The sequence below is a fragment of the Corvus moneduloides genome, chromosome 4, assembly GCF_009650955.1.
Source record: "Corvus moneduloides isolate bCorMon1 chromosome 4, bCorMon1.pri, whole genome shotgun sequence".
Taxonomy (NCBI): Eukaryota; Metazoa; Chordata; class Aves; order Passeriformes; family Corvidae; genus Corvus; species Corvus moneduloides.
In genome coordinates, this window is record NC_045479.1 from 12,844,145 (window position 1) to 12,864,211 (window position 20,067).

General features: G+C 40.6%; 1 protein-coding gene across 6 annotated transcripts in view; it reads left to right on the forward strand.

The window, feature by feature from the left end:
• Positions 1 to 7,964: 7,964 nt before the first annotated feature.
• The window catches only part of PACSIN2 (protein kinase C and casein kinase substrate in neurons 2), a 53,929-nt gene continuing 41,826 nt past the window's right edge, over positions 7,965 to 20,067 (forward strand). For 3 of the 6 annotated variants that reach the window (XM_032107815.1, XM_032107816.1, XM_032107813.1), the window contains exon 1: positions 7,966 to 8,094. The gene's annotated coding sequence lies outside the window, so the exon portion shown is untranslated. Of the gene's footprint in view, positions 8,095 to 8,479; positions 8,611 to 20,067 lie in introns of those variants that run through there. The other 3 variants (XM_032107809.1, XM_032107812.1, XM_032107811.1) reach the window with 2 other exon arrangements.

A 20,067-nucleotide genomic window follows, 5' to 3' on the forward strand; every position in this document is an offset into this window, starting at 1 on the left:
GTTAAGTAGATGTGTAGTCAGATGTGTTAATCATCAGTAGTGTTGTTTTAATTACGTGATGCTTAGTGGGCAGATGTTTCCGGTTTTACCCCCAACTGCCTGTTAGGGATAAGGTGGGAAGTAGTAACAGCCCTAGGGACTGTGGGCCTGTAGTAAATAGTATTTTGTAGATGATTATGTGTTTAACAGACAGGTAGCATAACAAGGATGCTCTGATAGAAGGAAAATGAAGCTTTCTCTCACTGCTTGCCATTAATTTCTGTAGTGGCTGGGACAGAGGATGTGGTGTTGTGGTATTCTTCTATTGCAACACTAGCACTGCTTTTTGGGAAGGCTTAACATGACAGCAAAAACAGGTCTGGGTTATTAGGATTTATTGCTGTGGAAGGCTTTGGAGACTGAATCCAGGGGATACTTTTAGCTGTAATTTCACAATGACCCAATACTGATAACAGCATCTAAATAATCTTCTTTTTCCAGACTAGTTTGTTGGTGGTACTCTCTGTTGGCTCTGATGTTATTACAGGTAGGCAGTGAGTTGAATCAGGGCCTCCAGAGCACAAACATTACCAACACAAAATAGTAATGGCACTACCTGTAATATTACTAATACTGAATATTCTTATTTAATTGTTTGGGGGAGTTCTACTGGCTTGGAAAGGGCCAGCTCATTTGCATCCTCAATATTCAATAATTCAGAAGTCAGGACTGGAAATCTTGCTGTTGATTTCAAAGATTTCTGTCCCAGTGTATAGCAGATACATTAAATAAAATATAGTACTTGTAAAGAAGTATTTTATATGGAAAATGTTTTTGTAGCAGACAGGCCTATCAATTCTAAACATGCAAATCCTTCTCTCTGGCCCAGTGTAATATTGAGAAAGCATATTTCAAACCCTTGAGGATGAAATACTTTCGTGAAATATCTAGTAAATTATCATTACTACCTCAAAAGCATTAAAATATTATTAACTAGGGAAAAAAGGGAAAAAAATCCTGACAGGAATCTTGGACTATGTAGTACATAATCTCAGAGCTAGAATGAAGGTTTCAAATGTTGATCTCACATTTTACAGTTATATCTCCAACCAATGCATTACTACTAATTTATCTTGCTGATCCAAACATGAATTTAGTCATGCATTATTCTCTTTAAAGAGCAAGAATTCAAAGACACTGCAAATGCAGTGACTCTTCTCTTCCTGATCTCATTCTATTTTCTTTTTAAAATAATAGTCTAGTGGTTATATACATCAGACTGCTTTCTCCTCATTTCCTTTTCTTGACAGGCTTTTTGCAGAGGTTGAAATTTGAAGGCCTAATTATATTTTCACTTCTAATATATGAAAAACCTATATATGTAAAGGGAGTTTTAAGGAACAAAACTGAAATAACATGGAATTCTAATATACTAAGATTGGTTTTCTGATTATCAGTACTAAACTGTCCTGGTTTCACCTGGGATGGAGTTAATTTCTTCTCAGTAGCTGTTGCAGTGCTGTGTTTTGGATTTGGAAGGAGAATAGCGTTGATAACACGCTGTTTATCCTAAGTCCAGGACTATTTTTTTGTCTTGTCGCATGGTCTGCCAGTGAGGAGGTGCACAAAAGGAACAGAGAAGGAGCACAGCTGGGACAGGTGACCTGAACTGGCCAGGATATTCCACACCATGGAATGTCATGGCCAGTCGATAAACTGGGGGAGTTACTCAGCAGGGCTGATTTAGGTTTGGGAAGGGGAGTCTGCAGGTGGTGAGCAGTTGATTGTGCATCACTTGTGATTTTTCCCCTGTTGTTATTATTATTATTATTATTATTATTATTATTACCAACCATTATTATTTCATTTTATTTTACTTCCAATTATCACACTGTTCTTATCTCAACATACATTGAAGTTCTCCTTCAATTCTCCTCCCCGTTCCACCCAGTGTGGGGAGGGGAAGAGAGGGAGCTAAGTGAGCGGCTGGGTGGTGTTTCATTTCCAGCTGGGCTTAAAACCACAACACAAACCTCAGGAAAAAAATCTGTAATGAGCAGCAATTCTTCCTTTTCTATGCAGAACTTGAGGCCTCGTGTATGTCGGTGAAATGTTCTTGAGAAACTCAAAATTAGGAAGCTCTGTTGCTACGTAATGTCTGTTTTTAAGACTCGTTGAAAAATTATGTGAAGGAATTTTGAGTAAGGAGAGTTTGTGTTAGCTGGAATGAGTGTGCATAAAGCAGCTTTTCTGCAGACTTGGAGGGTGCCAAGGAAACTAAAGCAGTCATAGCTAATAGTTCTGTGGGAGGAGGAAGAGGGTGGTATGTGGATATCATGCAGTGAGATGCTGGTTTGTACCTGGTTGTGAAAGGTAAAGGTGAAAATTGAGTTAGGAGGAAGAGAAACTGGAAAGGGAAACTTTAATTGCTTACTCAGAGATAAAATCTTCAACTTTTCACTTCTGCATCTTTAACTAAATCTCTTGCTGTAGTAGGACAGAACTAATGGTACCAAGTGGTGCCCAGGCTATCAGCTGGAACGGAGGTGATGAGGGAGATGTGTAGCCCACTTGAGGCAGGTGTCTGCCGCAGGAGCTAAGGGGAATGGACTACAGGAGCGATGCTGACGTGTAACAGAAGGTGACAAACCTCATGTGGATGCTCTCATTCAGAGGTAAGGTATCTCTTTTTGCTGGAGTCTAATTCTCCAAAAGGTTAAAGCCTGTTTTACCTCCGATTGAGAGAGCTTAAATATGAGTGACTGCGAGCAGACAAGCTCTTAGTTCTGAGTAACTGTGGCCTTGGGCCAATCATCCTCTAAATCTAACAAAGAAACTGTTTCGGCTTTCAGGGGAGCAAAATAAATCAGAAATAACAGTTCTCAAAAGTTCTGACTTTGGCTAGTATAATAACTTGCCAGGCAGAGCTGATAAAAATGTGTGTCTCAATCCTAAAATACTGTTCTTCGTATGCTCCAGTGCTCCCTGGCATAAGGACAGTATTGTATGAAGAATTAAATGGACAAGCTCTAAACAGCTACAGGAATTGTTATAATGGGATCAGTGTAGAAGGAGTTTATTGTTAGAGTTGAATAGTGGGGCTTGCTTCCTGGGCACTAACCTTTCTCCCTAATAATTCTTTGACATGGAAGGAATTAATACGATTCCCAGAGAATAGCTTCTGTACATGGCTTGAGGAACTTCATTAGTATAAAAGAAACAGTATTATTCCTAAAGCTACTTCATTACTGTTGGCTTTACAATAGGACTTCTGCCTAAAATGTCCCTGTCTCCTGATTCACTTCCTGCTATAAACTCAACAAAACAATAGACATTTCACAGAAGATATACAGCTCTGCATTTCATCAGCCGAGCATGTCAGGCAGAGCTCATTTATCTCTGTGGTAAAGGAAGGGCTTTACTGTGTCACTATAAACTGGTGCTGTTTCTCAAGTAGTTGCTGTTCAGTTGACTTGGATGGAAATTACAGAAGGGAGCTGACAGTCCATGCCTGCTTTATGACAAGAGTTCACTCCTGCTTTTGGGTCAGTGGGAAGGGCTCTGTGCCCTGTGGTGCAGAGGTATCCACTTATGCTGACCTCTAGGGCTTCTTAAACAAACAAACAAACAAACAAACAAACTTTATTCCTATCATCTCTGCAGAAAACAAACGTGGATAGCTGGGAAAAGCTGACTTTAGCCATGATTTTGTTAAAAATTTGATTATTAAGAGGAAATAGGAACATGAATTAGTATCTTGGGAAAATTGGTTGTTTTATACTGAATTGTAGGAAGTTGTGTGTGCTCGACTGTATGTTTTTCCAGCTTTTTTAAGTTGCCATCAAAGCCTAGGCAAGCTCTCCATACTTGAACTTTCCCAGTTATGATGATGACATAGATACCTTTATTATTGACAGAAAGTCTTCTGTGCCTTCATTATTCTCCAATTTAATACCTATTAAAAGCAAATCATTCACATCTGAGGTAGTAGTCATAGACAATTGGTGTAAAATAGAAAAGTTTGGACAGTATGAAACTGTAATTAAAAACAGTAATGTGAAAAACAAGGAGACAACAAAAAATATTTCAGACAAGAACATGGCTTTTATTTGAAAGGTTCTTTCCCAGTGAAAGTTGGGCAGTGAAACAGTGAAATTGATTGATTTGAGTGGAATTAAATTTAATAATCTGAAATTCTTTGCCATTGGTTGGTATATATAGTCACTAACAGCATTACACTTGCAATCAAAATATGGTTCAGGATTTAAATCTACATTTAAAGTGTAAACAAAGATGTATAACACATGGAGTTTTCTTAGCAAGAGAGAGGAGTTTGAAGAGAATGCTGAAATGTTATGGCAGCAGTCAAGAAACACAAATTTGTTCTGAGTGAAGACACGAGACAGAATTTCTTTACAGAGAAAGTACTAGTGCCTAAAAGGACACATGGAATTTCTGAGGACAGCAGAAGAAACAAGAAGCATATTTAAAAATAGATTGTGTTAAAAGTAAAAATAACCGTGGGATATTTATCTAAAATGAGAGGATTTTGTTTTTTTTCTCCACAAACTTCCTGTCCTGTTCCTAACAGTCTGAATCTAATGCTCACCAGTGGGGCTGGATAGACTGTCAGCTGTTCTTCTAAGGAAAAAGATTAAGGTAATCTTTCACTGGATGTCACATTTTTAATATAACTGAAAATGTGCAGAGAACAACTGCTTTTTAGGAAAAAAAATCAAAATTATTAATATGGTAAAGCTTGATTCTCCACATAAGTAAATTATTTATGCCATCATAATAGTGCCATCATGCTGGGATCTTGCATCACTGATGATAGCTATAATTAGACCACTAATCTCTTTTAATTCACTACAAGAAGAACTTAATCTTTGAATATACATAAAGCTAATTTACATTTTATAAATTGAAAGAAATAGTACTTTATTATCCACTGAGGTATATTTCCCCAAGCAGTTTTTCGAGTGCATATATGTATGTATTTATGCAGTGCATGTAGCCTCAAACCCTGTATATATTTATACATACATTAAACTGTGTTACTGGAAGTAATGAAGTCAAATTACTATACCTGTATGTGTATTAACCCCAGTGCACACAAATTCTGCTTTCTTCACGGGAAGAGCAATAGTGTTGGATTCCAAAAGTACACTAAGGTGACTCTAATAATGTTGCTTCCAAATAGTTTCAAATGCTACACTTGGAATGGGGTAAAAATGTGACAGTTAAAAATGTATTTTTAAAACTCTTGTTATTGTCTTACTGGCTTCCAAAGGTGTCCAGGCATTTTTCATCTTAAGTGTCAAAAGGATAGAAAACATCTTGCAAGCAGAAAAGAATATTCAGCAGCTTGAAAATACTATTCCCTAAAGTGGTACCTTGAGAAACCTCAAGATATTAAATTAAGACATTCATAAAAATTGCCTTTCGGTACACTTTCTTTTTTCCAACTAATAGTCCTGCCTCTACTTTTTTTATCTTCAAAATTATCATTTCATAGCATTTATAAATATGTTTCATAGCAGTTATAAGGATGCTAGGTGAATTATAAAGATGTTTAAGTGAAACATTGAAAAACACAATTGTTATTCCTCAAGTTGTACTAAAATCTGAGTTTAATTGTTTGTACAAAAATGTTGTGTAAATTCCTCATTTCTGATCAATCTCCATTCCCTTGGAAGCTGGAACCAGTTCAAATTCCATATGAAGATGACTCCCAAAATAACACACTGCCTTTACACTATGGCACAAGGGCTAAATTTATTGTACCTCTATGTGCATGTTGTGTGTGTATATGATAGGTTTTATATATATAAAAAGTATAGTAAGTGTATATATGGAAATAAAATAAAATATATGTAAATAGAGTAATAAATTGTATACCATTTCCATGCACATATTATAATGTAATTTATATAATTATATGTTATATATATAAATATATATATATAATGTATAAGCAGTATATCAGCCTACCAAAGTCAATGCATGGGAATAGCTGATTTGAGGAATATTTTCTTCATTGTTAAAAGACTGACTGATAGTTTGTGCCTCCAGACTCGGGACTTGAAGACACATTTCTTGCTCCTTTTACATTAACTGTCCCCAAACTGGCCTAAAATAAGAATGTGGGCCCTGATTTTCGCAGGCAGTAGCATAGATGCAATCAGCACTGGGTTTGGGGCACAAGGTGGTTGTATTCAATGAACTCTGTGTGAAATAGTTGGGGATTTTGTGTGTCAGTCTAGCCCAGGCTGCAGGTTCTGTCCTCTGCTAAACTGGAATTCCCTTTCATCGCAGTATGAACTCTGTTCTACCGCGGAGTGCTATGATTTATGCTGAATTCCTGTTCTGTTTCTTCCATCTTTGAACAAGTTTGAGCATTATTTGACCAAACAAAGAGATGAATGACTGTTTTGATGTTAGATTGAAAAAAGTCTTAAGTGTTCTGGCACGGAGAATTTCCAGCTTCAACAATGCTCCAGGCAAAACGGAAGCTTAATTCCTTACAGAAAGTGCTGTATTTATGATTCTGTATGTCCCTTGTAGTGTTCTGTAAAGAAAGCTTGATCTCTCATTTAATGAGAGAGAGTGTAGAAAACTAAAGTGCAGCTCTGGTCAGAAGTGTAAAAAACAAATTACAAGATTTCTCCTCTCAAACATGTACTGTTAACTTTCAACACAGGAGAGTGAAGAAAAGGAGAGTAGGGAAGGGAGAAATCACTTTTAATCTCAGGAAGTTTACCAACCTGACCAAATTTCATAGTACTGTTAATAGCAGTTAGTTCAAATCTGTTTGTCAAGGACATTCAGAAGATAAATTTTATGTCAGTGCTATGGTCTTAAAATCCTACTGAACTAATCTAAGTGAATCTAAGTTAATGAGTCACAGACTGAGTGAAGGAGTACAGGAAGACTTGGCGTCTGTCTGATTGTATGCGGACTTGCATAAGAAACATGGCCAAGAGGAAAGTACTCTTAGGACTGTTTTGCAGCCCTACGCAGTGATCCAGAGCTCTTGCTGTCCTCAAACCATGCTGTCCCAGGGGACAGCGCTGGAAGCACAGCAGTGATGAGAAGGGCAGATGGGAGGGAAATGCAGAAACTAGTGGCAGAGAAAGCAAACGCTGAGGGGACGAAAGAAGGTCACCGTCGTGGCTGCTGCTTGGAACTTGAAATGGTCCTCTGTCTAAAACAAATAAATCCGAAAGATAGGCGAAGGCGGGAGTACCAGTTCTGATACTGGGCGAGAACGGCGTAGCTCCGCGGACAGCGGTGTAGCCAAACCAGCAGTGCCGTGTCAGAGGTGGCCCTGTCCTTGAGCCCGTGCCCGGGGCAGCTGCGCGCCCAGCGCAGCCCGAGCGGGCGCTCCCGGTGCCGGCGGAGCGCACCGCGCTGTGCGGAGCGCCTTCGGCGCCTGCACCGCTGCCGGGCGCGGAAAAGTCCCCGACGCTTCCCGGGATCTGTCAACTTGCTCACGTTTCGCTTCGGGGAAACAACATCTGCTTATTCACGGTGCCCCGCAGTGGAAACGGGACACGGACGCCGTGTTAGACCCGCCGCGCCCTGCCACGTTCCGCAGTGCTCCTGTCACGGTTTCCTACACCAGTATACCTGGCTCACGCTGCGGCCGGGCAGCCGCTGCCCACGCGGTGGCCGGAGCCCCCGGGCTGAGCTCGGGCCGAGGCCGGGGGTGGTCGGAACCCCCCGAGCGGAGCCCGAGCCGGGGGCGGTCGGGGCTCCCGGGGTGACCCCGGGCCGGGGGGGCGGGGCCGCGCGGCTCCAGCTGTCCCCGACGGCCGCCGAGGAGCGCGCTCCGGCCGCGGGCGCGCGCACCACCCCTCACCGCCCCCGACTAGGAAGCGGCGTTGATTGGCAGCCACGGAGAGCCAATAGGCGGTGGGGGGCGGGAGCTTGCCCGCGCTCTCAGCCAATGGGCAGGCGGCTGGGCGGGCGCCAGGGGGCGGGCGGGGGCGGTGGCCGCAGTGGCGGCGCTGAGCGGAGCGCAGGGGTCGGGTCGGTTCCGCCGCGCTCTCGCCGTCTCGTCACCCCCCACCCCCGCCGGGCACGGGCGACAGGCAGGTCCCGGCGCCGCAGGTGAGGGCTGCGCCGCGCTCCGGGGCCCTGCCTTCGGGAGAGGCTCGAGCTGGAGGCCGGGTTGGGATCCCCGTCGGAGCCGTTGGGCAATGGCGGGCGGTGGGTCCGGGCGGGGGGAGCCGCTGGTGCCGCTGCCGCACCGGGCCGGTGCCGCTGCCCGTGCTGGGGCCGGGCCGGGCCGGGGGAACACCCCCAGGGACCCCGCTGGATGCGGGCCGCCCACCCCGCCGGCGCTCCGGGGCTGCCGCTGCGGCGGGTGCGGGGAAGGTGAAGCTCTCCTTGCACGGCGCCAGGGGAAGGGCAGGGCTGGGGCTTGCGAGGGATGACGACACTGGCTCGGTTCCTGTAGGAGGGGAGAGCTCCCTGCTCGGGGAAGTTTAGTGACCCACTCGGTCGGTGGTGGTGACCGCTTTGGTTTGGAGAGGGGAGGAAAAGAAGGCAAGGATGGACTCCTAAACTTGAGCAGCTGGGTTTTTCCTCCCGGCTTTGAAATCCCGGCTCCCCGGATGATGGCAGGTAACGATGCTGGTTTGGTGGGAGGAGGTGTTTCTACGGGGGCGAGTGAGGGTTTAAACTGCTCAGGGCCTCCTGAGTACCGGTTATGACCCAGCTCAGTCAAGCTTCTTGGTCTTGCCGTTGCTGCCTTCTGTCTTGACTTTCCCTTTTTTGGCCTGTGGAAAGAATCTCCTCATCTCCTAGACCGAAACTTCTGTGTGAGAGACAGACATCTCTTTATGTGCATTGAGGCTACCTGGTTAGGGAAGAGCAGGATTTGTACAGTGTCTGCCTGGCTTGCTGTATGTCTTTCTCAGCTGTCTCTGCTTGGAGTGACTCAGAAGCTGATTCAGTCTTCTGAGCCGTCATCCTTTTGCCTGAGCAGTAAAGGAAGCCAGAAAGACACAAGTGGCGTACGTTGTCCTTTGTAAACTGAACAGTTTGAAAACTAAATGCAGTCTCTCAGTTTTAAACGCTTGGATTACTTGATTAAAATCGTAGATTAGCTAGGATAATTTAAAACTAGTACACCACTGCTCACGTTTCCTGTACCTGTTTGTGTAAGTCTGATCATTTGACCCAGATTTGGGTAAGAAATGAGCCTTGGATATGCTATGCACTTTCGTTTCTATTGTGCTCTACGACCTCCTGCTCAAAAGGCTGCCATGAGACTGTTTTCTCTTGCTATTGGGGAGTGGGTGAGGGATAACCTTCTGCTAATTTGGATTTAATGCCAGCATCTGATCAGCTCTTCTTTAAAGCCAAAAACCTTTCCCCTGCTTTTAAAAGTTAAAACAGTAGTAGTGCATTATTACAATGGCCATAGTGAAGGCTACGTTATGTAAGCAGCTGAGTTTTCATTCTGATTTTAGTGCAACAAAAGGATCATTCTCATCTGCGATGAGACAAGCACCACTTTGTTGCTTTCATGGGCAGGGTGGGCACACATGACATTATGACTCTTATTTCTGCTTAAAGGTGAGCAGTAACTACAAGAGTTTGCCAGCTGTGTTTCAGATGGTCAAAACTTGTTAATTGCATTCTTTACTATTAAAGTTATTATTACCAAGGGCTGATGTGCTGGCTGTTTTATACCTGTACCTGCCTGAAATTATATTTTTTCAAACTTGCAATTTGCCTTCAAAGATAGTAGTTATATTCTGCCAATTATGACTGAATCAGCTGAAGCAGGAGCACATATTAGCATAAGGAGCATGTCTGTTTAGCACAGTGCAGCATCATTTTAGAGATCCCTGATCTCTGAGACACCACAGCTTCAGTGTGGTGAGCAGGAGAGGTGTGGAGGTGCCACCTTGCCGTAGCTGTTCTATGCTCAAGTGCTCCAAACTCCCTTTGGGAAGGAGTTTACAAATCTGGATCAAATTTTTCTTTTTTATGCCTTTGAAATACCATCATAATAAAATGGCTTTTTGACTGTGGTCTAGATCGTTGTGATCTATGAATGTTTTTAAACAGTGCCTTCAGAAGATGCCTAGATGATATATTTATCTAGTGGGTAGATGTCTGCTTTCTTTCCTTTTGATGAGCCACTTGAATGTTGGTCTGAAAATCAGTGAAGCTGGTATTTTTACCAGGTGACATGTTTGGATGATTTAGTGTCAGGCATGAGAAGTTTTGTTCCCCAGCTCTGTCTGTGGAGCATATGGGCACCTTTTCCAGCTCTACAGCTGAGTGAGCTACGTGCTTAAAGATGTCCATATGTCAGCTCTGTGCTTCCCTGTGTGTGGTTAAAATGAGCTTGAAGGTGACTGTGAGTCGAATGCCTATAAATGCAGGCCAAGAAGATGCTGTGCTTATTGCAGGAATTGGATGAAATGCTTAGCAGTGCTGCCAGTCAAAAGTTGCCTGTGCTTGTACAAATCTGTGTCGTAATACAAAGTAGCTAAAAGGTAGCTTTCTGTTTCTGAGTTGGTGCCTGGTTTTCTTAGCGTAGCAGCTCCTGGAAAAAGTGCATCTTGTCATAAAATAAACCAGGAGAACAGTAGATGCAGATTGAAGATGGGTTTTGTTTAGGTGGGGTTTTTTGTTGGTGGTGGTTTTTCTTGTTTTTGTTGTTGTTTTGGTTTTTAATATGTATTTTTAAACATCCATATAAAGTAATATATGAGTGCCTTTTTTGGTTCTTGGAATCTCTGCTTTTTTAAAAAAATACTAGGATTTAATGACTTTCTTGTTGCCTGGGACCTGGAATGAAGTATCTAATGCTTGAATTTAAGACTAGTCTGTGAGATGAACAACTTCTTTGTAACATGGGATTTAATTCAAGCTCCCCCAGAAATAATCCCCAGAACTTCAAGAGGTGACACTGTTCTTTTCAACTAAACTCAGTTACTGATTTTTGACTCAATGTAATGATGGCTTATTCCCAGGAGATGAAAAGAAAGAAGTAGGGAATAAAACAGTGATGTAACTGTGCTGAGATAAACCAAGCTAAGTGTTCTGTGGTTGAATAGAATGCTGTATTTAGTATGAATGTTACCTGGCTGGTTGGCTCACTGGGGTTGAGAAGAATAACCTGGAGTTGACAGTAAAATAGCTGCTGTATTCTGGGGTTGGTTTGCAGTCTCCATAGTCCAATTTGTCACGAGACTTGAATGTTATTCCTTTATGTGTTATCCTTTAAGATGCTTTTCTTAGGGGAGGGGAATAATCCAAATTTCTCTAATGATGTTGGTCTAGAATCTGCCTTGATGAGTGCTCCTTGGAGTGTGAGAGATTCTGCTTGAGCCGCTGGTGCACTTGCTTAGAGTCCTGTGGATCTTGGTGGACAGGATGTGTCAATATTTGAGGAAGTTCCCAGCCCTAATTAGTAAATAGGGGTAGAACTAACATGGCTATTGTAACACTGCACAGTAATCAGCTCCAAGGCAAAAAGAAAATGTCTCTTGGGCTTTAAGTAAGGTGGTTTGCTTCAAATTCTTAGAATATGCAAATATTTTAAAACTGTTCTGGCTTACACAAGGTATTGTAAATATTTTGGTAGTATTGGAAACCTGTATATTGAACTGTTTGGCTTTGGGCTAGTGCATATTGTTAACTCTTTTTGCTTGTGTAGGACTCTTCTTTAAGAACTAATTCCAAGGCATCTGTAGACCAAAATTTTTAAACAACCTTCTGTGCCTTTTATCACATACCCTAGAGCAGTGAACGACAAGCCAGACTACAGTATAACAGCAGAAATGGTGAGAATGAGAACTCTGTACGGTATTATGAAGTATTTCTTTGAAAGAGTTTTACTGAAACCAAAAAGGCTGGATTTTATGTAATCTTTTGACATAAACTTGTAACATAAATGGGCACCACTCAGACTTTAAGTGACACTGTGAACTCAGAGGAGTTCACAAGTATGTTCTAAGTATCTTCTTCTGCCTGTTGTGATTAATATCCTGATGTACTTGCAAGCTCTTAGCTTTTGATATAAAGTAATAAGTTGTTTGTGACTACTAAAACTGGCTGACCTTGGTGTTACTCTACTGTTCATTTTGAAGTCTCTTGTTACAGAAGTGTGATATTCTTTCTGCCTTATTTTGTTGTGTCTTTGTGCATGAGTAGCACAAATAGGGCTCAAATCTGACTTTCATGTATGATGGTGCATTAATCTCTCCCACATACCAGGTGAATGTACTGCTACCTAGTGATTGTAGCAACAAAATGTTGTTGACTGGGCTCTGAAAAGACTAGCAGAGTTTTTTGTACCTGGCATCTCACAGCCAGGGTTTTGGGTTACAAAACCAACTTGCACAGAACTTCTTACGTGGCATAGTAATAGTAGCTGAATATTGAAATAAGATTTTTTTTGTTGTTGTTCTCAATAGCAGATGCACAGCCACACTTGATTAATTTAAAAATAATATGACAAAGAATATAATGAGCTGAGTTTTTTTCTAATTTCTGACTTAATAGGTTAAATAAAAAGTGCAGGGTGAATATGCTTAATGTGCCCTTTTTTAAAGGGGTAATGTGAAGTACAGATTTCAATAAATAATCTGCCATGAGTCACAGCACAGGACAAACGGGACGTGGTTTTGGTTTGCCCTACGTCTCTCATCCTCTCCCTTAATTGAGACTTTCTTAGCAATTTGACAGATACCTACCTCCCTGCTGAGTGGGACAATGCTGCTTTCTTTTTGGGAGAACTGATAAATGGGTAATAAACAGGTATAGATCTGTTAAATGAACTCTATGTATTTAATGGAACCACGTGCATACATCATCAGGTTGTAGGCATGCTTACTTCCACAGTCTTTGAATAATATTCTTAAAAACATTTCTTCCAAAGTCTTCAGGTTCTCTCTGTCCCTTAGTAGTTAGAGATAAAAGCTTCAAAACTCTAATTTTTTTCATTTACCTGTAATAATCTAACCACTCAAAGTCATCTGATATCTCGTCAACATAGAATTGTGCTTAACTTGTAGGAGCTGCTGAACAGCTTGCTTTAAGCTCTAGAGGGAATTCATCTGAAGGACATTGTTCTTAAATTCTTGCTGTGTTGAATGAGGTTATGGTTCCATTCCAAAATGTGAACATGCTGTTTTACACAGGAGAAACTGGGTAACCATTTCATTTACACAACTTTTCTTTAGTTTTTGTGTGTTAGAGAGCTTCATATGAAGAATGCTGTCGGTGTAGTGTCATTCAGATACAGAGAGAAATAAATTGAGTGGCTAGCTCTTCCTCTTTTGGGCAATTAAATTCTTGGAAACTATTACACCCACACCTGGGAGTATTGCCATCTCACTGTCTGTTATTTTAGGGCTCTGAGAGTTGACGTTTTTGTCATTTTTGAAAGCTTGTGCAACTGAAAGTGGTAACAGCCAGCACATATGGATAAAGTATAATCAACCAATAATGTTTGATTCATAGTGCCACTTCCCAAAGCACACTTCCATGCTGTCTTAAGCAGAGTCCTAAATGGAAAGTTAAGTGAAAAAAAGTTGTATTTTGTTACTGTGTCATTGATGGCCTATGGTGAGATGGCCGTGGTTGGATGCCAGGTGCCCACCAAGCAACTCTGTCACTCTCCTCATCTGGACAGGGCAGAGAAACTGTAACAAAAGACTCACAAGTTGAGATAAGGACAGGGAGAGATCACACCCCAGTTATGATCATGGGCAAAACATACTCAATTCAGGGAAATTAATTTAACTTACTGCCAATCAAATCAGAGTAGGGTAGTGAGAAATAAACCCAAATCTTAAAACTCTTTTGACCGATCTTCCTTTTTTCACAGGCTCAACTTCACTCCTGATTTTTCTGCCTGAGTGGCACTGGGTGACAGGGAATGGGGATTGCAGTCAGTTCCTCACACATTTATCTCAGCTGCTCTTTGCTCTTCACACTCTTTATCTGCTCCATCATGGGGTGCCTTCCATAGGAGATGGCTCTCCACAAACTTCTCCAACATGAGTCCTTCCCTCAGGCTGCAGTTCTTCACAAACTGCACCAGTGTGGGTCCTTTCCAGGGGGTCAGTCCTTCAGGAACAGCCTGCTCCAGTGTGGGTCCCCCACAGGATCACAAGTCCTGCCAGCAAACCTGTTTCAGCCTGAGCTTCTCTCTCCATGGGGTCACAGGTCCTGCCAGGAGCCTGCTCCAGCCTGGGGTTCCCATGGGGTCACAGTCTCCCTTGGGCTTTAATGGCTGCACTGCGGGGTCCTCCATGGGGTGCAAATTTGGCTGTATCCTCAGGAGCATGTGTTGGAGATGGCTTTAATGAATAGGCAGTTTTGGTATGTGGATCATGCATTAGCATTCTGTAGACATTTCAAGATATTATCATTTGATTAAAGAGATTTTAATTGCTGCGGCTCTTAAAATCTTTAAGTAGCTTGATTATCCAGGTGCTAATAGCATGCAGAAGAAATGCAAAAGGATGATTAATAGATTTTAATCCAGGAAAGAACCATTTGTAATCATGTGATCTTTTCTGAAAAAGACCATCCGTAGGACTTGTGTGAATGAATCCCTGTTGGAATTTGATACAACCACAAGGAAAACTTCCTATTTAGAAAAAAAGGATGTATAGTCTACCACAACCCTATTAGGTGCCCAGTTAGCTAATTAGTCCTGCTGTCTCTAACAGGGTAATCTCTCTGATGTATAGTCAGACAATATACACTTCTAGCTGCCTACCTAGCAGCACTTTATTTATATCCTGTGATTCATTGAGCATGTTCAACTGAGCATTCTGCTCCATTTCAGAATTCCTCAAACGTGATGCTTAAAATATTCATATTTATGAGATAGGGAGATTAAACTTTGTCTTGGTACAGTCCAATGCAATTTGCAAATTAGGATCTTTAGGTTATGCTCATTTCAGCAAACAGTCCAGATAGGTTTGTTAGCACTGGTTTTGGTCTTATTTACTATTTCCTCAGGCTTTTGTAAAGATTGTCTGGGCAGTAGATCAGTCATGATTCCTGATCTGTTCCCAGGTCACCAGTAATAATGGTAAAGAGCTTAGCAGTAGCTTGGTGAACACATCCAGTTTTGTAATATTTCTTGACTCTGTCTTTTCAGGGCTTAAAATAAACATAACATCAGACTGAGCTTGTGCTATTCTGCATCTTGATCAGAATACCTTGTGAAAGCAAGGTCAGGGCTGTGTTGAGACTTAAGTCCTCAGCATAGTCACCATCACTCAGGATGGTGTCCTCATAAAAAGAAGGTGATGCTAAGAATTTGGTTGCATTGTATTTTTCTTTTTACTATGTAATAATAATTATCAACTTGGTATGCTCAGATGGAATCTTACTTCTTCTATTTTTGACTTGTCCTGGTTCTGGCCAGGACAGGATTAAATTTTGCAGTAAAATTTAACTGGCAGGAGGGGCATGGCCAGGACCTGGAGGTTATTCTGTACCACCTCAGGTCATTTTCCAGGGATGGGGGAAAGGCTCCCTTCAGGAGAGTGAAGGAGGGATGCCTGGGCATTGTTAGGGTTTTTCTGCGTGCTGAGCGTGCTAGAGCATCCCAAGTGATATTTTAAAATTCTTGAGCAAAAGCTGGTTTGGGCTCCTAAGTCCTTTTAATTTCTAGTTTGAGGGCTAATAATCATATCACTCAAATAAGATTATTTGTCAGTATTCATAGATCTTCTGCCTCTGTTCTACATTAAAGTGAGTAATAGCATTGTTGCAAAGGTTGTTACAGTAAGGATAATAAAGGAGCTTTAAATATGATTGCAGTCTACCAATACAACTATTTCTGTGTTCATTCTGCTATCTTTTGTCATTTCTAGCTTTTGTTATATTTGTTACTGTGCACATCCCCTCTTTTCCACTTCACCTAGAGGTATTTCTGTAGGTTATGTGGTTTTCTTCAAATGTGGCTTTGGGGACAGCTATTAAAAAGTCTTGTGTGATTCCCTGTTATTCTTGGATGGTATATTACTATTAAAATAATACTGAAGTAATATTTTATCAGATCGCCAAAGCTGAGCTTCTCAGGATAGGTAGTCACTCCTAGTTCTGTCATCCATTCTCTTTTGAGGTATGGATGCATGGTGTTCCTTTGTGGTGAATGCAGTGTGCTGTTTGAGTTAGGACATTGTCACCTATGAATCCCATACAAATTTTGGAGTTGGGAAGGTGAAACATGAAACATACATGGATGGGACCAAAGGGCCCCACAATAATGTGGCATTCTCCTCCTCACAGCAGCTTGTTGCAGAAGGAGCTGTGTGTGCTGTGTTGTTTAGTGTGCATTAGTGGCCTCTGGTAGATACCACTTAGTGCTCATGTGGTGCAGAATGTCTGTGGAGGGTTAAATGTTCTTTAAAGTTGCTAATATTTCAAGTGAGTAATGAATATTATTGCAGAAGTGTCACCACTCGTTTCTTGACCAATCCTCTCTCCCTACGTAACCACGTACAAACGCTTCCGTTGTGTGACATGTACAGTGAAGTTTCAGTGTTATAAAATGGGCTTGATTTATGTTCCCAAAGGCAATAATATAATCTCTTACTTGTATGCCTACTGCTTACACATAAGCAATGAAAAGATCTTTTTGCCTTTCTTTCAGGGTGTTAGCCTTTTTCTGAAGGGTATCTTGTGTGTGGTCTTTGTACTTGCCTACTCTTTGTGTTAGCATAACATCTTGGTGCTTGTTAAACTGGCTCCAAAGTTTGTTGCTACTTCTACTCCAGTGATAAGTTACTTCAAAACAAGTGATAGTCTGTGTTGTGACTGAAACAGGAAGTCAGGGTTTTTTTGGTGGTGCTCAGCTATTTGTTCAGCTATGTGTTCCGTGGTGGTCGTGTTTATCTGGCTGTGCTGTGTCTGGGGTTGGTTCTCTGGTTCAGCAAGAAACCTTTTATTTTTGCAGAGTCATTTTCAGCTGGATAAAGCTTAGCACCTGACTTCCCAAACAGAATCGATGGCATAGGAATGGGTCAGGAGGGATGACTGGGGATGCGGCACAAACAAGATCAGCCACTGTCAGTGGAATGAATTTATGCCATAACAAAGCGATCAGACTATGTACTAAGCGATGTAGAACAGTGAATAATTTCTATAAAGTTGACCTGTAAAGTGAATGTTGAATGTAAACAAGTCTCTGTATAAGTGCTTTTATAATCAGATGTATGCCAAAGATGGTCGGGTGTAATAAAGTAAGGAAAATGGAATGGATATAAATGCAGCATCATTGTTTGCCCTGGCAGCTGAAGCTGTGCTACCTGAGCTGCTGAAATACAACTCAGAAAGATGTGACATCTTCACTCAGACTCTACCCTTACACTGTCCACAGTTGAGGGAATTGCAGATGAACTTTTCTTGATTTTTACCAATTTTAAATGCATGGATGAATACAAAATAAGTATTAAATGATATTAAATCAATAAATTTTAAGGTCAACTTGCTGGTGTTTTCTTGATTTTTTTTTTTTTTTGCTTAAATATTTTGGAGTGGAAGTACCAGAAGACAATTGAAATACTTTTTCAAGTTAAACAAGTTCCAAGTAGAAAGGAGTCAAAAATCCTTGCCTTTTTACCTTCAAAATAGTCACTTGTAAATAATGTAGGTGTTGCTAAGGTTTAAAGCTGATATTTTATTCTTATGTAATGAAATACAGTATTTGTAGAAAAAAAAAGTGAATGCTAAATAATTGTTTTGAAGCTCCTAGCAGATGATTTAGATTAATCTGTTAGCACATTATTGTTAAACCAAGTTTTGAAGAAGTAGCTTTAAATTTCAATTCAATACTTAATTTCCAAAATTGATGCAATTTTGTGGAAAGAATCAGGTGTGTTTTTATAATGTTAGTATCTTCTTTCCTTTTTTTTTTTTTTTCTTTCTCCCAGGGTAAAATCTAGGTGTACAAAAAACCCATGCCATTGATGTAGTTTCCTAGACTGAAATAGAAAAACTGCTTGCCTACCTTATTGAAACCTCTTTGGGTTTGGCTTTTTGGGTGTTTGTTCTTTGTTCTTCTTGGTTTTGTGAGGGTTTTTTGTTCATTTGGTTTTTTTGTTTGGGTTTGGTTTTTTTCGGTTGATTGGTTGGTTGGTTTTGTGTTTTTTTAAGAATTATTAGAATTCGAGAAGTAGATTTAGTGGGATTCCTGTTACTTTTGTACTACAATACTGTCCAATCTGCTTTATTGGCTATTCTCAGTAAACTACTATTCCAGCAGATTTTTTTTTTTTTAGCAGGTGCTTAGATTGGCTAGCAGAGAACATCTTAGAACAGTATTGCAGAACATTTTGTGGTTTTCTTTGTTTAATTGTTGTCTGCACTGGGAAAGGTGCCTGGGATATCATGAATGTCTTGTCTGTTCATGAGCTAGGACCAAATTTATTATTTATGTTCATATGCACAAATTTGAGGAGATTAAAGGACAATCCGTGTAGTTTTAAAGGATCTGTAGGTGAACCTTAAAATTTATTTGAAATGAGATTTGATCTTAAAATTGGTTTGAATTTGGCTAAGAAATCCTTTGTCCAAAGTAGCATATTAAGCAGCTGCTTCTGCTTTGGCTTGTTGTATCCCTGTGTCAGAGAGCAACATGTGGGTTTAGTCTGTATCAACTTACTGTATTTTTAGTACTTGGTTTAGCATAAACTATCATAGTTTCTGGTAGAATGTAAATCCTGTGAGTGGTATGGGTGTCACGAGTAAAATCTGTGCTGTGCAATGTTAATCATTGTCAGGTCAGTACCAAGCAGTTCCGTAACTGAAGAACACAGATAAAACAAGTATCATACAGTGATTCTGAATTTATTTGGGGTTCTGCAAGATAACCTATAGGTTCTTTGCTTTAGACTTTGATCAGTCTGATAAAATATGATGTTGTTTCTCTTTCTACAGAGATCCACTCAGCTGGGGTTTTTTACTAGTCCTGTACAGAAACTAAAATTGTGATTGGAGATCTCTCCTTTATCCCTCCTCCCCTTTCTTGCCAAAGAGGCTGGATAGGAAGCACCTTTGTGTCTACTTGTTGTTAGGTATTGCAGAAACATTTTGTGTAATTAAGGAAAAGTAGTGCTAAATTTAGCATGTAATTAATGTGTTGTGAACAAAATTACTAGTTTTACAGTAATAATTTTAGCAGCTTTTATGCCACCTTATTGCATAGCAGGAAAGAGATGAACAGGTTTCGATGTTTTCAAGTACCTCTGAAGGTATTTTCATTGGGCACCCTTTATGGGTTTTATTTTTTGCACTTGCGGTATTTATTTCACGTATGGATTATTTCATACACATGGATCAAATACTACATTCTCTGAGTGAATATTGCTGTCCCAGTATAGTATCTTTTGATATGATTTGTCTGAGTTGTGAATGATGTTAGTATTTCAGGTTTGAAGTTTATAGTGTGTTTGGTTTTTTCAGTTTTCAGGGATATGTAAAGTATCTAATTTAGCTAGCATACTCACTGGAACACAATTTATTAGGTAGGAGAAATACCATCAAAATCTGTTGTACAAATTAGATCTTTAAAGCTGAAGGTTTTATAAACATGCTTCTCAAAATATATTTTGAATTTGCCAAGGAAAAATGTATCACACAAACCCTTCCATTTTTTTATTGCAATGAATAGTTAGAGAATGAAGTTATGTAATCTCATTTCAGAAAAAAAAGCTTCTATGAAAATCTTGTGAAACACTCTTTGTAATGCAATAGCAATTAACTTGTGCAGTGTTCAACCCTGCAAATGGGGAGAAATAAGCGATGTAGAACTTACAGCTCTTGTTAAATTGCTGTGTCAACTGTTGTTGCAATCCTCCAGGAATCTCTGCATTGCTTTCCAGAATGAATTAAATTTGAGCTACTTTCTCCAGTTATGCAGCTGAAGCGGCTCATGAGAATTATTGGAATGTGCAAAGAATAGCATATTGCACCTAAGCTTTTACGTTAGAATTTCTGTAGCTGTGAATACTGAAAGGGCTGCAGGAAGTCCAACTATATAAGCTTTAAAAGATGTTTTTATATCTTCTTTCACAGTTGTTTTTCTGTCCT